This window comes from Protopterus annectens, chromosome 7.part0, assembly GCF_019279795.1.
Source record: "Protopterus annectens isolate FY-2018-M chromosome 7.part0, PAN1.0, whole genome shotgun sequence".
Taxonomy (NCBI): domain Eukaryota; kingdom Metazoa; phylum Chordata; order Ceratodontiformes; family Protopteridae; genus Protopterus; species Protopterus annectens.
In genome coordinates, this window is record NC_056739.1 from 833,413,577 (window position 1) to 833,434,246 (window position 20,670).

The 20,670-nt window shown below is 41.0% G+C and overlaps 1 pseudogene; it reads right to left on the bottom strand.

Annotated features, from left to right (window-relative positions):
• Positions 1-18,610: 18,610 nt before the first annotated feature.
• On the bottom strand, positions 18,611-18,764 carry LOC122807391 (annotated as a pseudogene).
• Positions 18,765-20,670: the final 1,906 nt, after the last annotated feature.

Below are 20,670 nucleotides of genomic sequence, written 5' to 3' on the forward strand. Positions count from 1 at the left end.
TGCAGCATGGCTTTTGTAGATGATGCTCAAAGTCAGGTGATGGCCACTGCACCAATTGGTGTTCCCCACTTGCTTATTGCATGAGCCAGCTGTGTAGTACTTCCAATAGCTAATGTCATAGCAACCCACTACTATAAATGACTACATCATGTGGGTGTTGTCCCTTTACCTTTCCTTTATGGAAGACATTCTTTCTGTGTGTGGGCAGCAGTGTAACAGACAGCAGGTAGCAATACCTCTTACAACAGGACTTGCGGACACAGGCCAAATACATGTTTGTATAATGTTCCAGACCTATGGACAGTGTGAGTATTGCTGTTATATGCATTGAATACTGCTGGTTTAACAGGGTTTTTGTGTACATGCTAGTTTGCATGGAATGCAGTCTGTCTGCATAGCTCTCAACTGTGGGCCTAGCCACATGATGGCCAGAGGATTGGCTGTTATGTTTTGTCTGTTCACCACACAGGTCTTGTGTCTGACATATCAGTGGCATTATCTCCATTGATTGCTATCGGTACATGGCAACATTCATTTGTGTTTCTGACTTCATATTCCTGAGTAAGAGTATGTTGCAACCAATCCTGTAACACCAGCAACTTTCACACTGTATAACAGCAATATTGCAAATATGACCCTGTGTTCCAGCCTCTGTCCTCCACATACATACCAGACTTTGTCCAGATGTCATGCAGTAAGAGCTTGTTAGGTAATGACCTATCATTATTTAGTACTGGCATTCCTGCTATCATTCCAGTGATGTTGTGGACTCCCACACATATTGTGGGGTAGGTGTACAGTTTGGAGGTCAGTGTGTGGAAAACACTGTTATATGCTCTTGTAAGACATTTTATGGGGGAGGGGTATTAAATGCTTTTAACCTAGGTTGTTACAACATGTGAGGGATATCAGTGTTAAGAAACATTGAGGTATATGGCTGTAGATTTTCATTCATTCCACCATGGGAACAGTGGAAGGCTACAGCTTACTGTCTTACACAGAGTTCTTTGTCAGTGTGATAGTGACATTTTAAGTTAAGCATTGTTATGTAACAGATACATTTACATTGTGACAACTAATACTTTCCCCTTAGGGGCTGAGTACAGAGTGTAACTGGAGGCTGATGAACTACATCTGTAGTTAAGTGTTGATTGGTTCTTATCTTCAAGGCAAGTGCTTTTTTACTGTTGTACTACTTGAAGGCCTTAGCCTGGGCAGCAAACTATATTTCACATTACTATATCAAATGTTTTATTTGAGAGTTGCATTAATCAGTTATTATGTATTTCAAACAACTAACCGCTATAAGAAATGGCATAAACAATTAAATAGTACACAAATAAACATTTCTATGTATGCAAACTTTTGTGTGGTGTCATGTCCATTGCATCATGTGTAGGTATATGTTTCATGCAATAATTCTCATCTGTAGGAATGAATCCAACACTGGACATTTTAAAAGGTGGCAAATGTAGGAAAAATGGCTATATATATATATATATATATATATATATATATATATATATATATATATATATGTGTGTGTGTGTGTGTGTGTGTGTGTGTGTGTATATGTATCATTGGAATGTTTAGTGCTTCCACATTGTACATTCCCTATGGTAGACTAACTGTCCTGCATGATATGTTACAGATATCATCCTGACATCTTACAGCTGAGATGGCTTACTGTTAACTTGTTGTGAGTGTGTTGTGCAGGGTCTTGGGTTCAAGTCTTGCAAGTGATGGTTATTGTGTTGCAAGGCTTATCTGTTCAGCTGGGGAGGAAGGGGAATGGCAATAATTACAAGAGATTCCTAATTTGGGCCCCTTCATCCCTATTAGTGCATTTGGTCAGATGTTTTGCAGTGAGAGATTCAGAGTGTGGTCCATCTTACGAATGCAATACACACACACACACACACACACACACACACACACACACACACACACATATGTATATATATATATATATATATATATATATATATATATATATATATATATATATATATATGATTATAGGTTCATATGTAAGTACTAGACTATCTGCCCAAGGGCATTTATAAGCCTAGCCAAAGTGTGTTGGCTTTCACCACCCCCTTAGATTAGTTCCCTATGCCTCTGACCAATAGAACTATTAGTTCCCTGCACCTCTGTCCAGCAGAGCAACTGCAGTGATCCATGGGATAAATTTTCTGTTTCCCATCCACCCGTCAAGGTTTCTCTTGAAGAGTGCTAGTGAGGGGCTCTGCCTGATGTATATTGGAATCTTGTTCCAAAGCATGGGGAGTCTCTGGGTCAGGAATCTATCCCTCCAGCACGTCCTATTTATCATTGTGGTAAGGTTTATATCCCTAGACGTGTGGCTCTCAGGGATTTGTTTTTTTTTTAGGTGGAGCATATCTATCAATTCTGGGTTGGAACATTGCCTTCTATGTCAAGCAGAGATCACCTCTGAGTAAGCGGTATGCAACCAAGTACAGCTGGGGTTTCTTTAGTCGGGCTGCATAGGTCATCTGTTTGAGACCAGTAATCCTCTTGGTGAAGTACTTTTGTGGTCTTGCCAGCTGTTGCAGGTGTCTTGTAAGGTACATCCCAAATGGGGCGTTGTATTCTATAATGGGTTTAATAAGTGATGAGTAGAGAGGCAGAATAACCTCCTTTGTTCTGGATGCAAACCCTTTTGAGATTAGATGGGCCACGTAGAAGGATTTTCTAACCACCTTGGCAATATGATTATCAAAGGAGAGCTTGCTATCTACTTGGGTCCTCAGATCCCTTATTACTTTTTCTGTATTTAGGGGACTACCATCTATGTGGTAGTTTTTGGGTACTTTGTTTTTTCCAAAGGAGATGACTATGTACTTTTTGGCACTCACACGAGGCACTCCTTAAAATGGAAAACATTGACATCTGTGCAGTGACAGAGACCTGGTTTAAAGCTCCAGAGAGCACTCCTGCATTACCAGGCTATAATTCATACCACGCCTTTCGGCTACCAAACCCAGACTGAAACACTAAAGGTGGAGGCATGTCCATATTCATTAAGGATATCCACACCTCCAAGCTAGTTGCTCAGCATAATGTATCTGAGATTATCCAAGTTCAACTAACTCTGGGCAAAACCGCAATCCAGATTGTAGCTTGCTACAGACCCCCCCACCATGCCCCAGGATTCCCACTCCTCTTTTCTTGATACACTGGAAAATATTAAGGTACAACCCAACACTCTAATAATGGGTGATTTCAACTACCCTACCATTAACTGGGAAAACTACTCATGTACCAACTCTTATGCTCAACGCTTTCTGGAAATCATCAATTCCAATGCTTTGGATCAACTTATCCACACCCCCACCAGGGGCAGCAATATCTTAGACCTGGGTGACCGGTGTTCCACACCAGAGGTCAGCTCCTCGTTGGTCAGATCTGACCACAAGCTAATCACCCTAGACATCCACATCCCGCTCCCACCCCCCATTAGGAAAACAACCGTAAAAAATTTCTCCAAAGCCAACAAGTGGCAAACTTCACGACACCCATGCAGATGGACAATAGAGGTACGACTGCTGAATCCTACACAAATGCACTTTATATGCACTTACACGAGTGCATGGATCATGCTATCCCTAACAGAACCAAGATGCTATCCTCCAAAAAAAGGAAGCCAATCTGGTGGTCTTCTGCCATAAACAAACTCTACAACAGAAGAAAGAAACTGTTGCAAAAAAGAGTAAAATCCCAGGATTGGAGGAACTCCCTGGTCAGCCTCAGTAAGACGCTGAGATCCCTCATAAAATCCTCTAAAGCTAGTTATGAAAACAAAATTGCCACAGATTCTAAAGACAACCACAAAGCATTCTATAGCTATGTCAAAAATCTCAATGGCAACACTCAGATCTGCTCTGAGTTACAGCACAATGACACTAAATATACAGAACCAACTGATATTGCCAACATCCTGGCAGATAGGTTCAGTGCTAACTTTATCCCCCCCCCCCAAAGGGCCCATCTTTATACCGGAAGAATGCAAAGTTCCTATAATCACGGCTGCAAAGGTAAAAACTTCACTCTCCAAAGCCAAGAACACAGCATCCATGGGACCTGACAACATCCCAGGCTGCCTTCTACATGACCTACAGAATGAACTGGCACCCCACCTAAGTACCATGTTCAATCATAGCCTCACCTCAGGCTTTGTGCCCATTGAATGGTGCACCGTGACAGTTATCCCACTCCACAAAGGGGGGGCCACAATAGATCCTGGGAACTGCCGCCCCATTAGCTTGATGAGCCTCGTGTGCAAGGCCATGGAACGTATCATCATGGAACTCATAAACAAAGAAATTGGAGATCTCCAAACTCTGGACCCCACACAGTTTGGATTTGTAAAAGGCAGATCATGTCTCCTAAACCTGATAGACTTCTTTGAAGTAGTCACCAAAGCCATAGATGAGGGTAAGGTGGTTCACACAGCCTATCTAGATCTCGCCAAGGCGTTCAACACCATCCCCCACTCTGGAATTATAGATAAACTCACTAAACTAGGTATAAATCCCTATGTCACAAGATGGGTTGCCAAATGGCTTACTGAAAGAACCCACACCGTGAAAGTAGCAGACTCCAAATCAGACTTCAGACCAGTGACAAGTGGAGTACCATAGGGTTCAGTCATGGGTCATCTCCTGTTTGGTATCTACTTCTCTGAAGTACAGGCTAACACAGAAGGTCTTTGGCTAACTAAATTCACAGATGACTGCAAACTAGGAGCCATAATTGAAACTCCTATCGATGTGGACATCCTACAAAAGGGCCTCACTGAGACAGATGCCTGGTGTCAAAGACATGGTCTTAAGCTCAATGCCAAAAAGTGCATTGTCATCCCCTTTGGTAAAAACTCGGTACCCATGAACTACCACATAGGCGGTAGTCTACTTAACACCGAAAGTGTGATAAGAGACCTTGGGACACAGGTGGACAGTAGTCTCTCCTTTGATAATCACATCACCACAGTGGTCAGGAAATCTTTCTACGTGGCACACCTCATCACAAAAGGTTTCTCATCCAGAAAAAAAGAGGTCATTGTTTCCCTGTACTCATCACTCATTAGACCCATTATAGAGTGCAATGCCCCTTTTGGTATGTACCTCACAAGACATCTACAACAACTGGAAAGGCCGTAAAAAATACCTCACAAAGAGGATTACTGGCCTCAAACAGATTCCTTACACAGACCGTCTCAAAAAACTCCAGCTTTACTCCATCGCATATCGCCTACTCAGAGGCGATCTCTGCCAAACATACAAAGCTATGTCAAACCCAGAGCTGTTGGACATGCTCCACTTAAAGAAATCCCAATCCCTCCGAGCAACACGCTCTAGGGACCAAAACCTTGTCACCACAATAAACAGAACATGCTGGAGGGATAGATTCCTGTCCCAGAGACTTCCCATAGTCTGGAACAGACTACCTATCTATGTCAAACAGAGCTCCTCATTAGCACTATTCAAGAAAAATCTTGATGATTGGATGGGTAATAGGAAATTCACCCCAGGATCACTTCTGTGATTCTGCTTGACAGGGGCACAGGAAAATAATTTTCTTGGGTGGCAAAAGCCAGGGTACCTTTTTGGCTAGGCTTGTATAGGCCCTAGGGCCAATAGCCTAGTACCTACCTATGAACCTATGAACCTATTCAGCTTGAGGCCATGATTTTGACACCAGGTATCCATCTCAGTGAGACCCTTCTGGAGGGTGTCTGTATCATCTGGAGAATCAATTATGGCCCCTAGTTTGCAGTCATCTGTGAACTTGGTCAGCCAAAGTCCTCCTGTGCCTGCCTGTACCTCTGAGAAGTATATACTATAGCAATAACCCATGCCTGGGTGTGGGTAATGCGGGATTTAACCACGGTTGGCGTGGTTTGGTCCCGAGGGCAAAGCCCGAGGGACCAAACAAAGACAACCGTGGTTAAATCCCGCATTACTCACACCCAGAAGTGGGTTATTGCTATTATACAATGACATTATTTAAGAAAAGAAATAATTACTTTTCTTAAATAATGGCATTGTATAATGCCTCTTTGCTGCCCTTCCACAGCTGTCTGGTATTCCGCGGCAGTTCTGATGTACTGCATGCCTCGCAGTACATCAGAGCTGTGGGCAAAAGCAACGGAGAACGCAAGATCTCCGTTGCTTTTTACTGTTACGCTATGTTAAATGGGTTTAACATAGTGAGACAGCTTTAAAATAAGCAACGGAGATCTCTGTTACTTATTTTAAAGCTGTCTGCTATGTTAAACCCATTTAATATAGAGACAGGTTTAAAAAAACGGAGATCGCAAGATCTCCGTTGCTTTACACTGTCGCTATGTTAAAGGAGTTTAACATAACGAGACAGCTTTAAAAAGCAATGGAGATCTGCGTTGCTTTTTAAACCTGTGTCGCTATGTTAAACTCTTTTAACATAGCGAGACATGTTATACTAACGGAAAAAGTCCGGCGACGGACCTTTTCCGTTAGTATTGAGGATTTTCACGGCACGCTGGTTGGGCTGGCCAATCAGCGTGCACTTTTAGAGGAAGAATTGTATAATAGGACTGAGCCCTGGGGGACGCCACTTGTAACCGGTTTAGAGTTGGACCTAGAGTCTGCAACTCTCACCGTGTGGGTTCTGTCCGTGAGCCAATTTGCAACCCATCTCGTGACATAGGGATTAATGTTCAGGTTGGTGAGTTTGTCTATAATTCCAGAATGGGGAATGGTGTCAAAAGCCTTTGCAAGGTCTAGGTAGGCTGTGTGGACCTCCTTACCCTCATCTAATGCCTTGGTAACTGTCTCAAAGAAGTCCACCAGGTTTAGGAGGAATAATCTGCCCTTAACAAAGCCAAACTGGGTGGGGTCCAAAGTTTGGAGGTTTCCAATGTCTCTGCTAATGAGTTCCATGATGATGCACTCCATAGCCTTGCAGACCAGGCTGATCAGGCTTATAGAGCGATAGTTCCCGGGGACCATTTTGGCACCACCCTTGTGGAGTGGGATAACTGTTGCCGTATGCCACTCTGTGGGTACGTAGCCTGTAGAGAGGCTGAGTTTGAACAGTGTGTTTAGGTGAGGGGTTAGTTCATTTTAGAGCTATTGTAAGACACAGCCATTATTATTATTATTTTGATTTGTTGCTGAACAGAACAAGGGCTGTTGGATACCAAGTGACTAAGGTACTTTTAAGCAGTTGTAAGCAGGTTTGTGTGGGTTTGCTTGATGGTAAGCAATCCTAACTTCTGGTTAAATATGCTTACAGACAGTTAGTCATAAAAGTGCTTAATCTGTGTAGGTATTGCTTAGCATTTAACAAACAGGCTTAAACCCACTTACTACTGCTTAAAAGTGCTTACTCCCGCTTACCCCCATGCTAATTTCTTTAAAAGAAAAAGGGGTGATAGAAAAGTGGTGAAAAAGGGGATATGCAGAGGGAAAGACAATAGGGAAAGCAGCTAGGGATGTGCAGGGCAGGTGTAGGGAAGGTCCATAGCTGTCCATTTCTTCTACAGCAACAGCTGTTTATATAAACTGAATTTGGAGGCAGATTTGGACACTCAATCCCCTGACAGAGGGCATATAATATGTTGTGAAGCCAATTAGACCAGATTACATGTGTCCAGTGGACACATGCGTGAAATGGATAGCTATGTATGGGGCGAAATTTTTTGGGGGGAATAGATTGCCCTTTTTTAAGTTGAGAGTGGGATGTTGGGGAAGGATAGTAGGTATATTTGGGGAGATAGGTTGGGTAGAAAGACAGACAAGACAGACAAGACAGCATACAGGTGTGGTATATGACACATGTGGTGGGTAAACACCTTGGACGGGGAGGGATGTTTGAAAGTTGGAAGCCCATGAGCCCCCAAATGGAAACAGTGGGACTGTAGTCCCCAGAAATGGGTATTCACCACTGCACCTTCACGGCCCCGAAGGTGGCTTTGCTAGGGGCAGGGTAGGAGGGGCAGGCAGACCCTCTAAATGCACCACGCGGCCCTCAAGCTGGCATAGCAGATCTCCAAACTCCCTGCCGAACTTGCTATGCACCAAGCCCCAGACCTGACAATGGGTGACAGTTTCCTGTCCACACCCGCTCTGGGGGGGGGGGCAAGCCCCATCCCCTGAGATGGTTCCACCCAAAGGTGGTGCAGGACCAGCAGACAAGGAGGTCCTGGGGTGGATCCCAGACATGCTAGAGCCCAGTGCCACAGCCAGATGAGGTGAGAGAGGTGGGTCAGCTGGGACCGGCCTTCCCAAATGTGCTATGGTGTTGCAGTTTTAAAATATGTGTGGGCTAGTAATAGTCAACACAATCCAAGATTAGTTATAACAGCATGCATAGATATTCCCATTAACCCAAAATACCAGATTTGGAACAGTTGCATAGCAAACAGAACACATGCATATATGAAACCACAGTGGCCAATACAATGGCATGCAGGTTACATTGATATCAACAGGCCACCAATGATAGTACTTCAACATGGAACATTAATAGAAACACATTACAATATTTATTGAACAATAGGACATATGTCCAAACAGTAGGTTTGGTGTAAACATACCCACTGATTTGTGTATTTAGATTATTGTTGCAGATATGGTGTGGGGGAGAGATGTCAATTAACAACTTATATATCCCTGTAGTTCTCACAATTGCTCTAATCAGAAAGGTACAGGTATTATTAAACTACTCTACAACTTTGGTTTGGCCAGTGGTATGTTTGAAACAAGTGTATACTTCAACTGTCTTATAGCTAAATTCTACATCTCTTACCTGGTATACCTGTGGATGGAATGTTTGTTAACAATACCTGACTATTTCTACACATGTTCCCAGACTTTAAGTTAATATTATGCACATACATCTCAATCTCTTATTGCACACACTCTGGTCAAAGCTTGACAACATGGGGATGGAAATGGGACATATTTTGAATATTGCTCTCATAAACTCGGAGGTCTGATAGAGTGACAGGATTTGTTTTCATATACATTTTCTGAAGGTTTTGAGGTCTGAAAATCAAATGTATGTCATTATCTGCTGACTACAAATCTGAGATCATCCCACTGATTTGCCATGAGGACAGGGGAGTAGGCAGACATATGAGCCAATTATCTGGACATTCTGAAAGGATGTGCACAGTTGAGAGGTATGATTATGCATACAACTTACCACCCCTCCTAGGATTCAAACCATGGCTGTGTTCACTAAAAATACAACAATTTAAGTCACAGTAGAGTGTGCTATTTGAATATTGCTGTTTATCTCTTCAGTGTTTTCTGTCTAAGTCTCTCATGGTTGTACAATCTGACCTTGTAATTACAACAGTCTTATACAGACATTCCTAGACATTTTTATTATGTAGCACAGTGTGGGTAACAGTGGTTAATACAACATTACTATTCAGAGAATGCAACACTAAGAATGCCATACAATACAAGACTAAACACTACCAGTCCAGGATTTCAATCTTTATTGGCAGGCACAGTTTTCTTAGCTGACAGACCTGTGGAGGGAATGTTTGTTAACACCACCTGAATGTTTGCACACATATTACCAGATTCTGAGTTAATATTATGCACATACCTCTCAATCTGTTAATGCACACACTCTGGTCATAGCTTAATAACATGGGGGTAGAAATGGGGCATATTTTGAATATTGTTCTCATAAATGTTTGGTGAGTTGTTAGAGTGACAGGTTTGTTTTCATATACATTTTCTGAAGGTTTTGAGGTCTGAAAATCAGATGTATGTCATTATTTGCTGCCTAAAATTCTGAGATCATCCCACTCATTTGTCAGGGAGACAGGGTAACATGCAGTAAATAATAGCCAATTATCTGGACATTCTGAAGTAATCTGTACAGTTGAGAGGTATGATTATGCATACAGCTTACTACCACTCCCAGGATTCGAACCATGGCTGTGTCTGCTAAAAATACAACAATTTAAGTCACAGTCTATCTTTTCACTGTTTTCTGTCTAAGTCTCTCTCGGTTGTACAATCTGACCTTGTAATTACAAAAGTCTTATACAGACATTTCTAGACATTTTTATTATGTAGCACAGTGTGGGTAACAGTGGTTAATACAACATTACTATTCAGAGAATGCAACACTAAAAATGCCAACCAGTCCAGGATTTAGAGCTTTATTGCCAGGCAGTTACAGTTTTATTTAAATATGACCCATTTGGGAATATTACTGTTATACTGTCTGGTTTATTCAGTACAACCCATACACAAAACAGTTTTTATACTGGCAGTTGACTTTCTACTACTTTTATATTTATTTGGTATGACTACTACAAGCAGGATTGTTACTCACCAGCCTCGCGACGCAGCCTTTGCAGCCTACTCACATGGGCTTCCTGATTCACAGCCCACTCAGCTGCAGCTGTAAGAGAACTAGAGACATATTTAGTCATATCTATCCATTGTATACATGGGCTGGACATTATTAAACAGTTACTGGTATGAGTACTTAAACACTGCTGGGACATCACCACTCTGTCTTGATTCTTGGATCCACTGATCCAAGAGCTCCCTCTTCCTCCATTTCAAGTCAGCATAGTGGTGCCTGACCTGCTCACCAGTCTGAGGGATACCAGTGGCACTGGTGAGGTCACGGGCGAGATGGTCCCAGGCTTCCGCTTTATATTGGGAGCCCTGGTACTGGCCCTGCAGCAGTCTCTCATCATGTTTTTTTACCAGAAGTCCCTCCATGACATTGGACTCCTGGATGCCCCAGCGCTGCACCTGGAAGTGCAATCCCTCTCCAATTCCAGCCATGCTGCCTACAGTGGGAAGCTGCAGCCAGTTATGAGCTGTATTCCCTCCTGTGGGGTTTAAATATGGATGATTTCCCACCCTTTTCCATGATTGGAAGGTTTTGAATATGCTGAGCTAAGCTAAACTACGAGCAAACCTGCTTAGCTAAGGTTGGTATTGCTTAAAGGGGCAGATTCAGCACTGCTTACCAATGTGCAAATCCATTTAACTGGGCTACTCATTGCTTAACAGTCATATTTACACAATCCTTACACCTGGAAAGCAGAGCTGTGCAATGCCTAGCATTGCTTATTTTTCATTTTCTTGACTATTTGCTGTATGGCATTGGTTCATCATTCATTGCATATTATAAATGTGTTTACTGTCCCTGACATCCCCCGATGTGCTTTCATTACACTTATTCATGTGTGACTATACTGTATGGGGCACTTATGTTTATATGGGGATTTCACCACTTTATTACACTGACACCTCACATCAGGACCTAATGCAGTACTCCGGTTAACAAATATATGTTATTTAGTAGGTAATACAAAAAAAATCGTTTATGCACTGCTGTCACATTTAAAATGTGAATTGGTTACAGTGGGGATCGACCCAGGAATGGCTGCTCGCAAAGCATACACTCTAACCACTACACTATTGCAATATTGCTTATGTTGAATGAATCTTGCTGTTTAACTTCTTGTGCTGTTTAAGCTGGACTAAGCGTAGCTAAGCAACGGGCACACCTGCGCAGCTATGCTTAAACTTTATCGCATTTATAAAAAAAGTTTTTTGTGCTATTTTATCTGTACCCTTCAGAATATCCCTGCTAATGCTAAACCTGTTATTTTATCAGCTTTCTGCTTCATAGTGGGCATACCTCTCAACCACTTGGAGCAAAAACTCTGGACAAACCCTAAAATGATGGGGGGGACAAATAGAGGGACAGATTTTAAATATTGCTCTTACAAACTTAGACAGTTGATGATAGGTCTTGCATTAGCATGTATTTTATGAAGGATGTGGAGTCTTTTAAACTTAAATTTTGTCATTTTATTTAATGACTTCAATCCTCAGCTATTTTCCAGAAAGGTACAGATTTTAGGAGGAACACACCAAAAATATAAGACAAAACAATGGACATTCTGCAAAAATCTGTACAGTTGACAGGTATGTTTAAATTCTGATGTGTCGAGGTGTTATGAGCATTCTCACTCATTTTAATAGCCAAAAGGCAATTCTGGAGTGCAGGGGCATGTGTATTGTGAGAGCTCTGCTCTCAGACACACCCCGTGCACTCGTACACAACTCCGTGTTAGTTTAACAGCACAGGCGGTGCACCTTCATGAATATGCAAGGTGCGCTGCCGTGCTGTACAGGAGCAGTCCCTGCCATGCAGGAATAACTTATTCCTGCATGGCTGCTTGCTGAATCCCAGACAGATATTGATTGACAGATAAGGACAACATAGCATAACTAATCTGCCTGTTTAGATAAGTAACATAATAATTATTTCTGTCACCCACTCACCATCAGTTCATCAATTTATACCCTTATGCTTGCTCATTACATTCTTTAATCTGGCAACAGTTATAAATATATTACTCCATTATTTAGATCGGTTGATCTAACCATCCACCACTGTTTTAGTAAAATAACTATTCCTTTCATTTTTCCTGAGCCATGTGTGTTTTATCTAAAAATTGAGTCTTCTGCATCTTACACATTTTTTGGGTATGGCATCTGTTTGGACTCTATGTATTTCCCCTGGAGTTCCTGAAAGTTTCTGCCAGGTAATATACATATTTTTTTTTTTTTCTGTGTGCATACATATATATAGATAGATATCTTTATCTATATATATGTATATATATATATATATATGTATATATATATATATATATATATATATATATATATATATATATATATATATTGATATAGATATACAGATATAGATACATACTAGAAATGCAATATTAAAAGAATAATACTAAAATGTTGCTATACATATATGTTAAAGAAAATGCACATTGTACATGTTTTTGCTGGAAGGCTATCTTTACACCATACCCTCACTTGCTAAATATATTAAAACCAAGGCAACGTTAAATTGAAGTAAATGGGAGAGCTCCTTTTTGTGTAGAACAAATTACTGACATTTCTTAAAAGCAATACAACCTCAAACTTAGTAAAGTTAGTATGTTTTGTTACAAGGGTGCGGGGGGATGTAAGTACATGTTTTACTGATACAGATATTATTGAAGTGTAACCTTTTGATAATATTTAATTGATTTATCAATAAGCAAAGAAACAGTCTTTTAGCCAGATTGCAGAAATGTAGGCGTAAGGAAGTTACCCTCATTCCAAAGGCTGTGATATTGGAATTATATTTAGGGATGGTGTAAGGGTGCAAAAGCATTTGTTTTTCTCCTATAGTGTGAAAGTCAACGTTGTCACTTATCAACTGTTTTCATTTATTTAAGGTTCAATGAAGAAACATTTCAGAATTTACTATTAATCCATCCACCCATCAACAACCCCCTTTTCCCATTTTTACACATGGGTTCAAAGTGTCACTTCAACAGTGACAATCATCTAGAGCCAAGGTTTACAACACTGGATGGCTAGACCTGCCACTGTACTTCTTCCATACCACACATTCCTTGCTGAGAGGCAACAAAATGTGTAATTTCTTTAACATATATGTATATAAACTTTTTAGTTTTATTCTTTTAATATTGCATTTCTGGTATATGACAATTTAATAAGCTATGGTAACCTATAAGGTTTCGGTGAAATGAACATTCTTATGCATGCAGAAATTTAGAGTGCCCAATCCACCTACTGCATGTCTTTGGAATGTGGGAGGAAACCAGACCACCCAGAGAAAACCCATACAAACACAAGGAGGGCATGCAGACTCCACAAGGAAGGCACCCTAGCCAGGATTCAAAATTGGGAACTTCTTTGTAGAGAGGTGACAACACTATCCACTGCACCACTGTGAGAATTTACTATGAATCTAAATGCTAATTTCTAACCATAAAAAGCCATTAACCATTCAAATAAGGTTGGTTATAGTACTGCTGTTAGACCTAAATATGGACTGATGAGGGTCTAAGAGATCATAAGAAGTATGATGCAGCTGTGCATATACTATATTTTTTTTCAAATAACCCTCACCATAAATGGAAGATTAGAGAGAGAGGATGGTAATTCTGTAGACAATTTATACCCAACTTTTTTTTGAGAATGTGATCTATGCTTTCATTAGCGAAGAAAAGAACATCCTCATTGTCAGGGAGGGTCACACAATCTAGAAAATAATTGGACCCAACAACTCAAGGCAAGACAAAATCAGTGGAATGCACAGATGAAACTGCCTTTGTGACTGTGTCATAGTCCACGTAGTTAAATTCAGCCCAACAAAAATCCAGCAAATCCATGCAACAATCACTGTAGACCCACTGGGTGATTATGTGATGAGAGTCTGTGTTATCTTAGCAACATCATCCACAAGGAACCCTGCAACTTCCTTATAAAAATCCAAGGTAAAAACTTGCTGAGTGATAAGGAAGACTGAGCTGTTCAACCTTTCATCCACATAAAAAAGTGCTGCCAGATAATTCAATGCAGAGGACATTTCAGTGATCACAAAATATCTTCATGCATGAGATCTCCATCTAGTAAATATCATAATGCTGACCTAGACTAACCTTTACTTCAACAAGACATATTCTCCACCATTTTAGCTCCAGCCTCTATCCAGGCCTGGGCAATAGATACAGCTCATGTACCTCTTTCTGTACATCAGGCCTAGAATGCACACATGTATCCAAAACATCCAAAATAACTGTATTTATAATCCCCTACAAGTGAATATGGGTTATCTGCACTGGCCCACTCAAAGGGTTGGTCAAGCAAGAAAAACATAATCAACCAGTTAACCCTACTCGTGTCATAACAAGTGACCAGCTCCATATCAGTAGGTGGTGTCTTAGAGAAGCCAGTCTGGAAATGGACTAGGCAATGATGTGTCCAAAACATTGGTTCTACCATTAAACGCCTTTTTGAAAACCCAAATTGTAATAGCAACACCAATGAATGATTTCATTTGCAGGCTATAATGGAAATAACCTAAATAAAGCCAAAGTTCTCAGAAAGGCTAAGAAATGCTGTGCTAGGTTCACTGGTTTTGTCTTTGACTCAAGCATTAAAGTCACAGGATTAGAAAAAAGCAGTCAAAATGGCAGAAAAAGCAACAACTGAAGAAAACTTGAAAGAATCACAGCAATAGCGTATAATGAGTTTAATATCCGCTTTCGTCACTAAAACTTCATCAGAAAACAATGAGCATGAGCACAACAAGGTTTAAATAAGACAATCAATTAATGCATCACATGATTATTTGAATAAAACACTAAAGTTTAAAGACAAATAACAAATATATAAAGGTTGTACTAAACCATTAAATCACACACTTATAAAAATAAATCTAACAGACTTCTAATGTCACTGTGTTTGGAAATAGTTAATTTACGGTGCTTTAAAAAACATTTCACGTTAACTGTTTCATTTAAACCTGGTGGGTGGTCAGAAAGCAATCTAACCTGCCATAAGGTTTCTCGTTGCTCAACATAGTTTTTAAAGTCACCAGCTCTTCTATCATGTCTACAAATTTCCAAAACAGTGAACATAAATTTCTTAAAATTGGTACAAGACGTTGAATGCTTGTATAAAGCATTGTTAAAATTTTTTGACTTAATAGCATATAAATGCTCCTTGATGCGCTTCCCCAAGCTTCTTGTGGTCATACCCACATAGAAAGCTGGGCAAACCGAGCAAAAAGCAATATATACAAGCCCTTGACTTGTGCAGTCAGCATAACCAGGCACCTCTAAAATTCTTTCAGATGTTGCAACATTAATGCAAGGTCCTTCAAAAATAAAACGACATGCTGTACAGTTGTTACATGAAACATGCCCTTTTTCTTAATTGTTGGGGCCGTACTTATAATACTACATCTCTCTAAAATCATTTTTAATGTATTATTTTTTCGAAACACAAAGTTGAGTTCAGAACCAACAACTTTGAAAATATCTTGGTTTCCTTGAATGACTTTCCAATTTTGTTTCATAATAGTTTTAATCTGAAAACAGTCAGAACTCATTTCAAAAGAACAGTAGTGATCAGGATTAACACAATTACTTAACTGAGTGTCAACTGCATTGTTTTTAACAATGCCCTTAAGTAATATTGGTGGATATAAGGAAGTCCGTTTCCTAAAAATCTCATGCCCAGTGTCCATTAAAAACTTCTCATCATGTCCTCTTTGAACAAATAAATGAACAATATAATGAAATTCATGTATAACATCAATTTCCCTAGTGGTCATGCGGCTAGCTCTTATAAACTGTCCCCTTGGAATGTTTTTAATAATATGTTTTGGATGACCACTGGTATAATGTAGGTATCCATTAGTGAAAGTTCTCTTCCTGTATATTTTACTATGAAAACAGTTGTCAATATAATCCCACCAAATGTGTACATCCAAATAACTAACAGATAATCCGACATCACCCAACGTGAACTTAAGAAATCCTGACAAAGTGTTAATTTCATGTAATAAAAGATCTACGGTATCACTGCTTCCCTCAATGACAAAAATTAAATCGTCAGTGTACCTGCCGAAGAAAATGATGTTAAAGTGTGCCTGCAAAATGGGTATAAACTCCCCCTCCCACCAAGCCATAACCAAGTTGGCGTAAGCTGGAGCCGCTGGGGACCCCATAGCACCTCCACGTCTTTGCCTGTAGTAAGTACTGTTAAAAAGAAAAAAATTATTTTCCAAAATAATATCCAAAAACCTACAGACTAAAGAAATTTGGGAATTGTTTAAAAGTTTTCCTTTTACTAAAAAGCTACGTACCACCTCTACCCCTTCGTCGTGGGGAATACAGGTGTACAAAGAATTAACATCTAAAGTAAAAATAGTATGTTTAGAAGGATCAAAAATTTGATTCACATGAAAAATTCTAATTTTTTCCAAAATGTACCTCTTTCTGTACATCAGGCCTAGAATGCACACATGTATCCAAAACATCCAAAATAACTGTATTTATAATCCCCTACAAGTGAATATGGGTTATCTGCACTGGCCCACTCAAAGGGTTGGTCAAGCAAGAAAAACATAATCAACCAGTTTACCCTACTCGTGTCATAACAAGTGACCAGCTCCATATCAGTAGGTGGTGTCTTAGAGAAGCCAATCTGGAAATGGACTAGGCAATGATGTGTCCAAAACATTGGTTCTACCATTAAACACCTTTTTGAAAACCCAAATTGTAATAGCAACACCAATGAATGATTTCATTTGCAGGCTATAATGGAAATAACCTAAATAAAGCCAAAGTTCTCAGAAAGGCTAAGAAATGCTGTGCTAGGTTCACTGGTTTTGTCTTTGACTCAAGCATTAAAGTCACAGGATTAACCACCTGGAAAACCCATGAATTAGGCTGATGAGATCAGACAAATCTTGTAGAAAAACTCCAAGGTAAGCTGGTAGACAGCACATTAGGGGCAATCTGTAATTATCGCATGCCTAGGACATATTTAAAGGAAGAAGACAGACCAGCCTTTATCAGGTCCAACATGGAAGGAAAAACAAATGGCCACCTCACTTTTAATTGTTTTTCCTGCTGTGCCTGGGGCAATGGAGAGCCTAGAGATCTGAAGGGATGGAAGCCTCATGATGTGGCTGGGAGTTGACTTTCAGTCACTTCACTGTAATAAATGACAGATGAAAGCCATGAGGCAAATCTGAGAAAATGATCAACTTTTTTTGTGTTAATCTGAAAATTATCTCATTCAGTGATCTAAGTGATAGGTCCTGCTTACCAGTCAAAGATCTCTATTTGACTCCAGAAATACTATCACCAGGAGAGGGAATCTCTTTCCCTATGATGCTTCACCAGGTAGCAACAATGAAAAATGCAGCTTTCAAAATGGCCTGACTTCCACCCACCACCAATGGTTCCATGCTACCCTCACCCCCACCCCTGTCTCCTACATTTAAGTGAGATTCAAGTATCTGAAAAACAGGAGTTAGATGAGTAAAAGGCAAGCAGGAATTCATTATGACAGGTCAGTTCAGTTACATAGCTATTTGTTATCTGCACCTTGGCAAACTGTTCCTTTGAGGCCTTCTGGAGAGTTACTTAAAAATATTGAAACAATCTTGCCCCAGTACAGACACCTCTTATACTCAATATGTTTTTGGTCTTCCATCTCATTCCATGAACTATAACCAGCTGTGTCCAGTTCACTAGCCAAGGATTTACCCATTCTCAGTACAACTCATTAAAATCTACATAATTTGTTTAATCTGTTTACCACATTTCTAAGTGCTAATTTGCCATATGTTTTGTTAAAGTTTAAGTAAGGCCCAGCTATCACCCTAATCTCATCAAATACCCAAGCTGTAAAGTCAAAAACACAACTGGGTGTTTTGTATAGCCTTCACGTTGAACACCCATACAGCCTTGTGTTCTATGCCCCCAAAACTTACAAAGATATCTTTGAATCTGTTAATTAAATTGTGGTTCTAAAGTTTTCCATGCAACTGAAGTGAAACTTTCAGGTTAATTAATTTCCAAGTATAGCTCTCTTTCTTCCTCATGCTGTTATGAAGAAGAACCACTTCTGCCACCTTCCAGCCATTCAGATCCCTGGTTCTTCTCCCATTTTTTATTAAAAAACTTTAAATTACCAAGTCACGATAGAAGGTGCAATGACCCTCAGACAGGCATACCCCCAGGAGTAACTTGGAGCCGCAAAGTACGTTCTAAGTGTCGATGATCAATGTGTCCTACAGTTCACATTAGTTCTCACAGCTAGGTGCATTCTTCATTGACACACAAGCCAAGTGATCCACTGCTCATAGTCATAAGGTTCTCACTCAGTCACCCCGGGCAACACTGCACACATGGCATTGCACCGGAAGATGAGCAGGCAAGTTTTCACGGGCATCGTTGCAGGTGTCCAGACCTGGGTTACTGACCCAGCTCAATGGAACATCAGGGAGTCCTGCAGCAGCTGGCATGTGACTGAAATGTTGATCTTCCAGGTCTTTGAACTGACACCCCGTGGGGAACTGGACATCCTCCTCAGGTAACTGTGCCTGCTGTTGAAGGCCGGGGACATTGGTGTACACCCACGGGTGTTGCCCTGTGCGGCCAGAGGAGAGGGAGTAGCATCCCCCCTGCTGGGACAGCACCTTACCCCCCTCCCGCACTGGGAATCCATCACTTCTGAGGCATGCGAAGGACCACACCACTGGACCGGGTGCCCCCTTAACAGCCATCCCCTCGAGGCAGTGGAGGAGCACCCACACCTTCCACCATGCAGATGGGATCCCCACTCTCTTGCCACCAGGAGTTGAGGGGGAGGGAAGCCTCTTGATCCTCCTCTCTCATCCCTCAGGAGTCACGGGCTCAGTTCTACCAGCTTCCACTGGGTCAGACGGAGAGAAAGAGAGAGAGACAGACAGGGTCAGGGAGGCAGAGCGAGGAGAGGCAGTACCCAGGAACGGCGCTGTCCCGGGACCTGATGCATTAATGATCCTTCCACAGGTTCACTTACAGAAACCTTGTTATGACTTTTACTTCCTCTAAATAATCAGATTAGATCATCTTCTCGGTGTACCGCCAGGGCCATGACTGACTCCAGCGGGGCCAGTCCGAAGACCGGACTAAACCATCCAATCAGTAGTAGTGACAGGTGGTGTGTACAAAGGGCAGGGACTTAAGCAATGTGAGCTTATGACCTGAACTTACTGGGAATTTCTTGTTCATAGGGAATAATTGCAATCTCTGATTACGGTTGCCACCCATCCCGTTGTCAGCGGGACACTCACAGGTTGAACCCTCTAATCCCGCTTCCCGCATTCACCAACAGTGGGACTTTAAAAGTTGCGTTTTCCCCTTTTCGCACTTGTGAATTGCCGTTGCCGTGGAAAAGCCGAAAATACTTCTGGTTTTTCCACAGCAATGAGGCTATGTCACCAACCCAGACCTGCAGCTAGAGGGATTCCCTGCTAGGTCCGTGTGGTGTAATTCAAACAGTAATTGGCTGCAGGGATTGGTGGGGGCAGGTATTTACCAAGAAGAGCCCAATAAAGGTTGCAGCTTTAGAGCAGTTTTGTTTTAGTGCTCTACAACTGCAAAGGAAAAAAGATCTGAAATTTCTGAAGCCAGCCAGCCAGCAAAGAAGCCAGCCAGCTAGCAAAGAAGCCAGCCAGCCAGCAAAGAAGCCAGCCTGCCAGCAAAGAAGCCAACCAGCAAAGAAGCCAGCCAGCCAGTAAAGAAGCCAGTCTGCAAGGGAGCCTGCTAGCCAGCAAGGGAGCCTGCCAGCCAGCCCAGCCACTTGAGCAGACAGAGCAAGTCATCCAACTAGCCATTCCAACAGGAAGGAAGCAAGCTAGCTCAGCAAAAACTGTGATAGTGGTAAGTACGTAACATAGTATTTTGTGGCTTTAGTTATTTAAAATGAGAATATTGTGCTTTATTTAAGTTTTTAATGTTTAGAGGTAGATGGGGATGTAGTATGCAGTATTTAAATCTGTGCAGTGGTTATTTTGAGATTTTTGAGTAGTAGTTTAAAATGGGAATACATTGTGGTTTAATTTTTTAATGTTTAGAGGTAGATGGGGGTGCAGTATGCAGTATTTAAATCTTTGCAGTAGTTATTTTGAGATTTTTGAGTAGTAGATTTTAAAGGCATAAAACCTGTATGTATATGTAATTGTTATTGTTCTTGGGGGTATGATTTGGAAACATTACTTTTAAAAGGC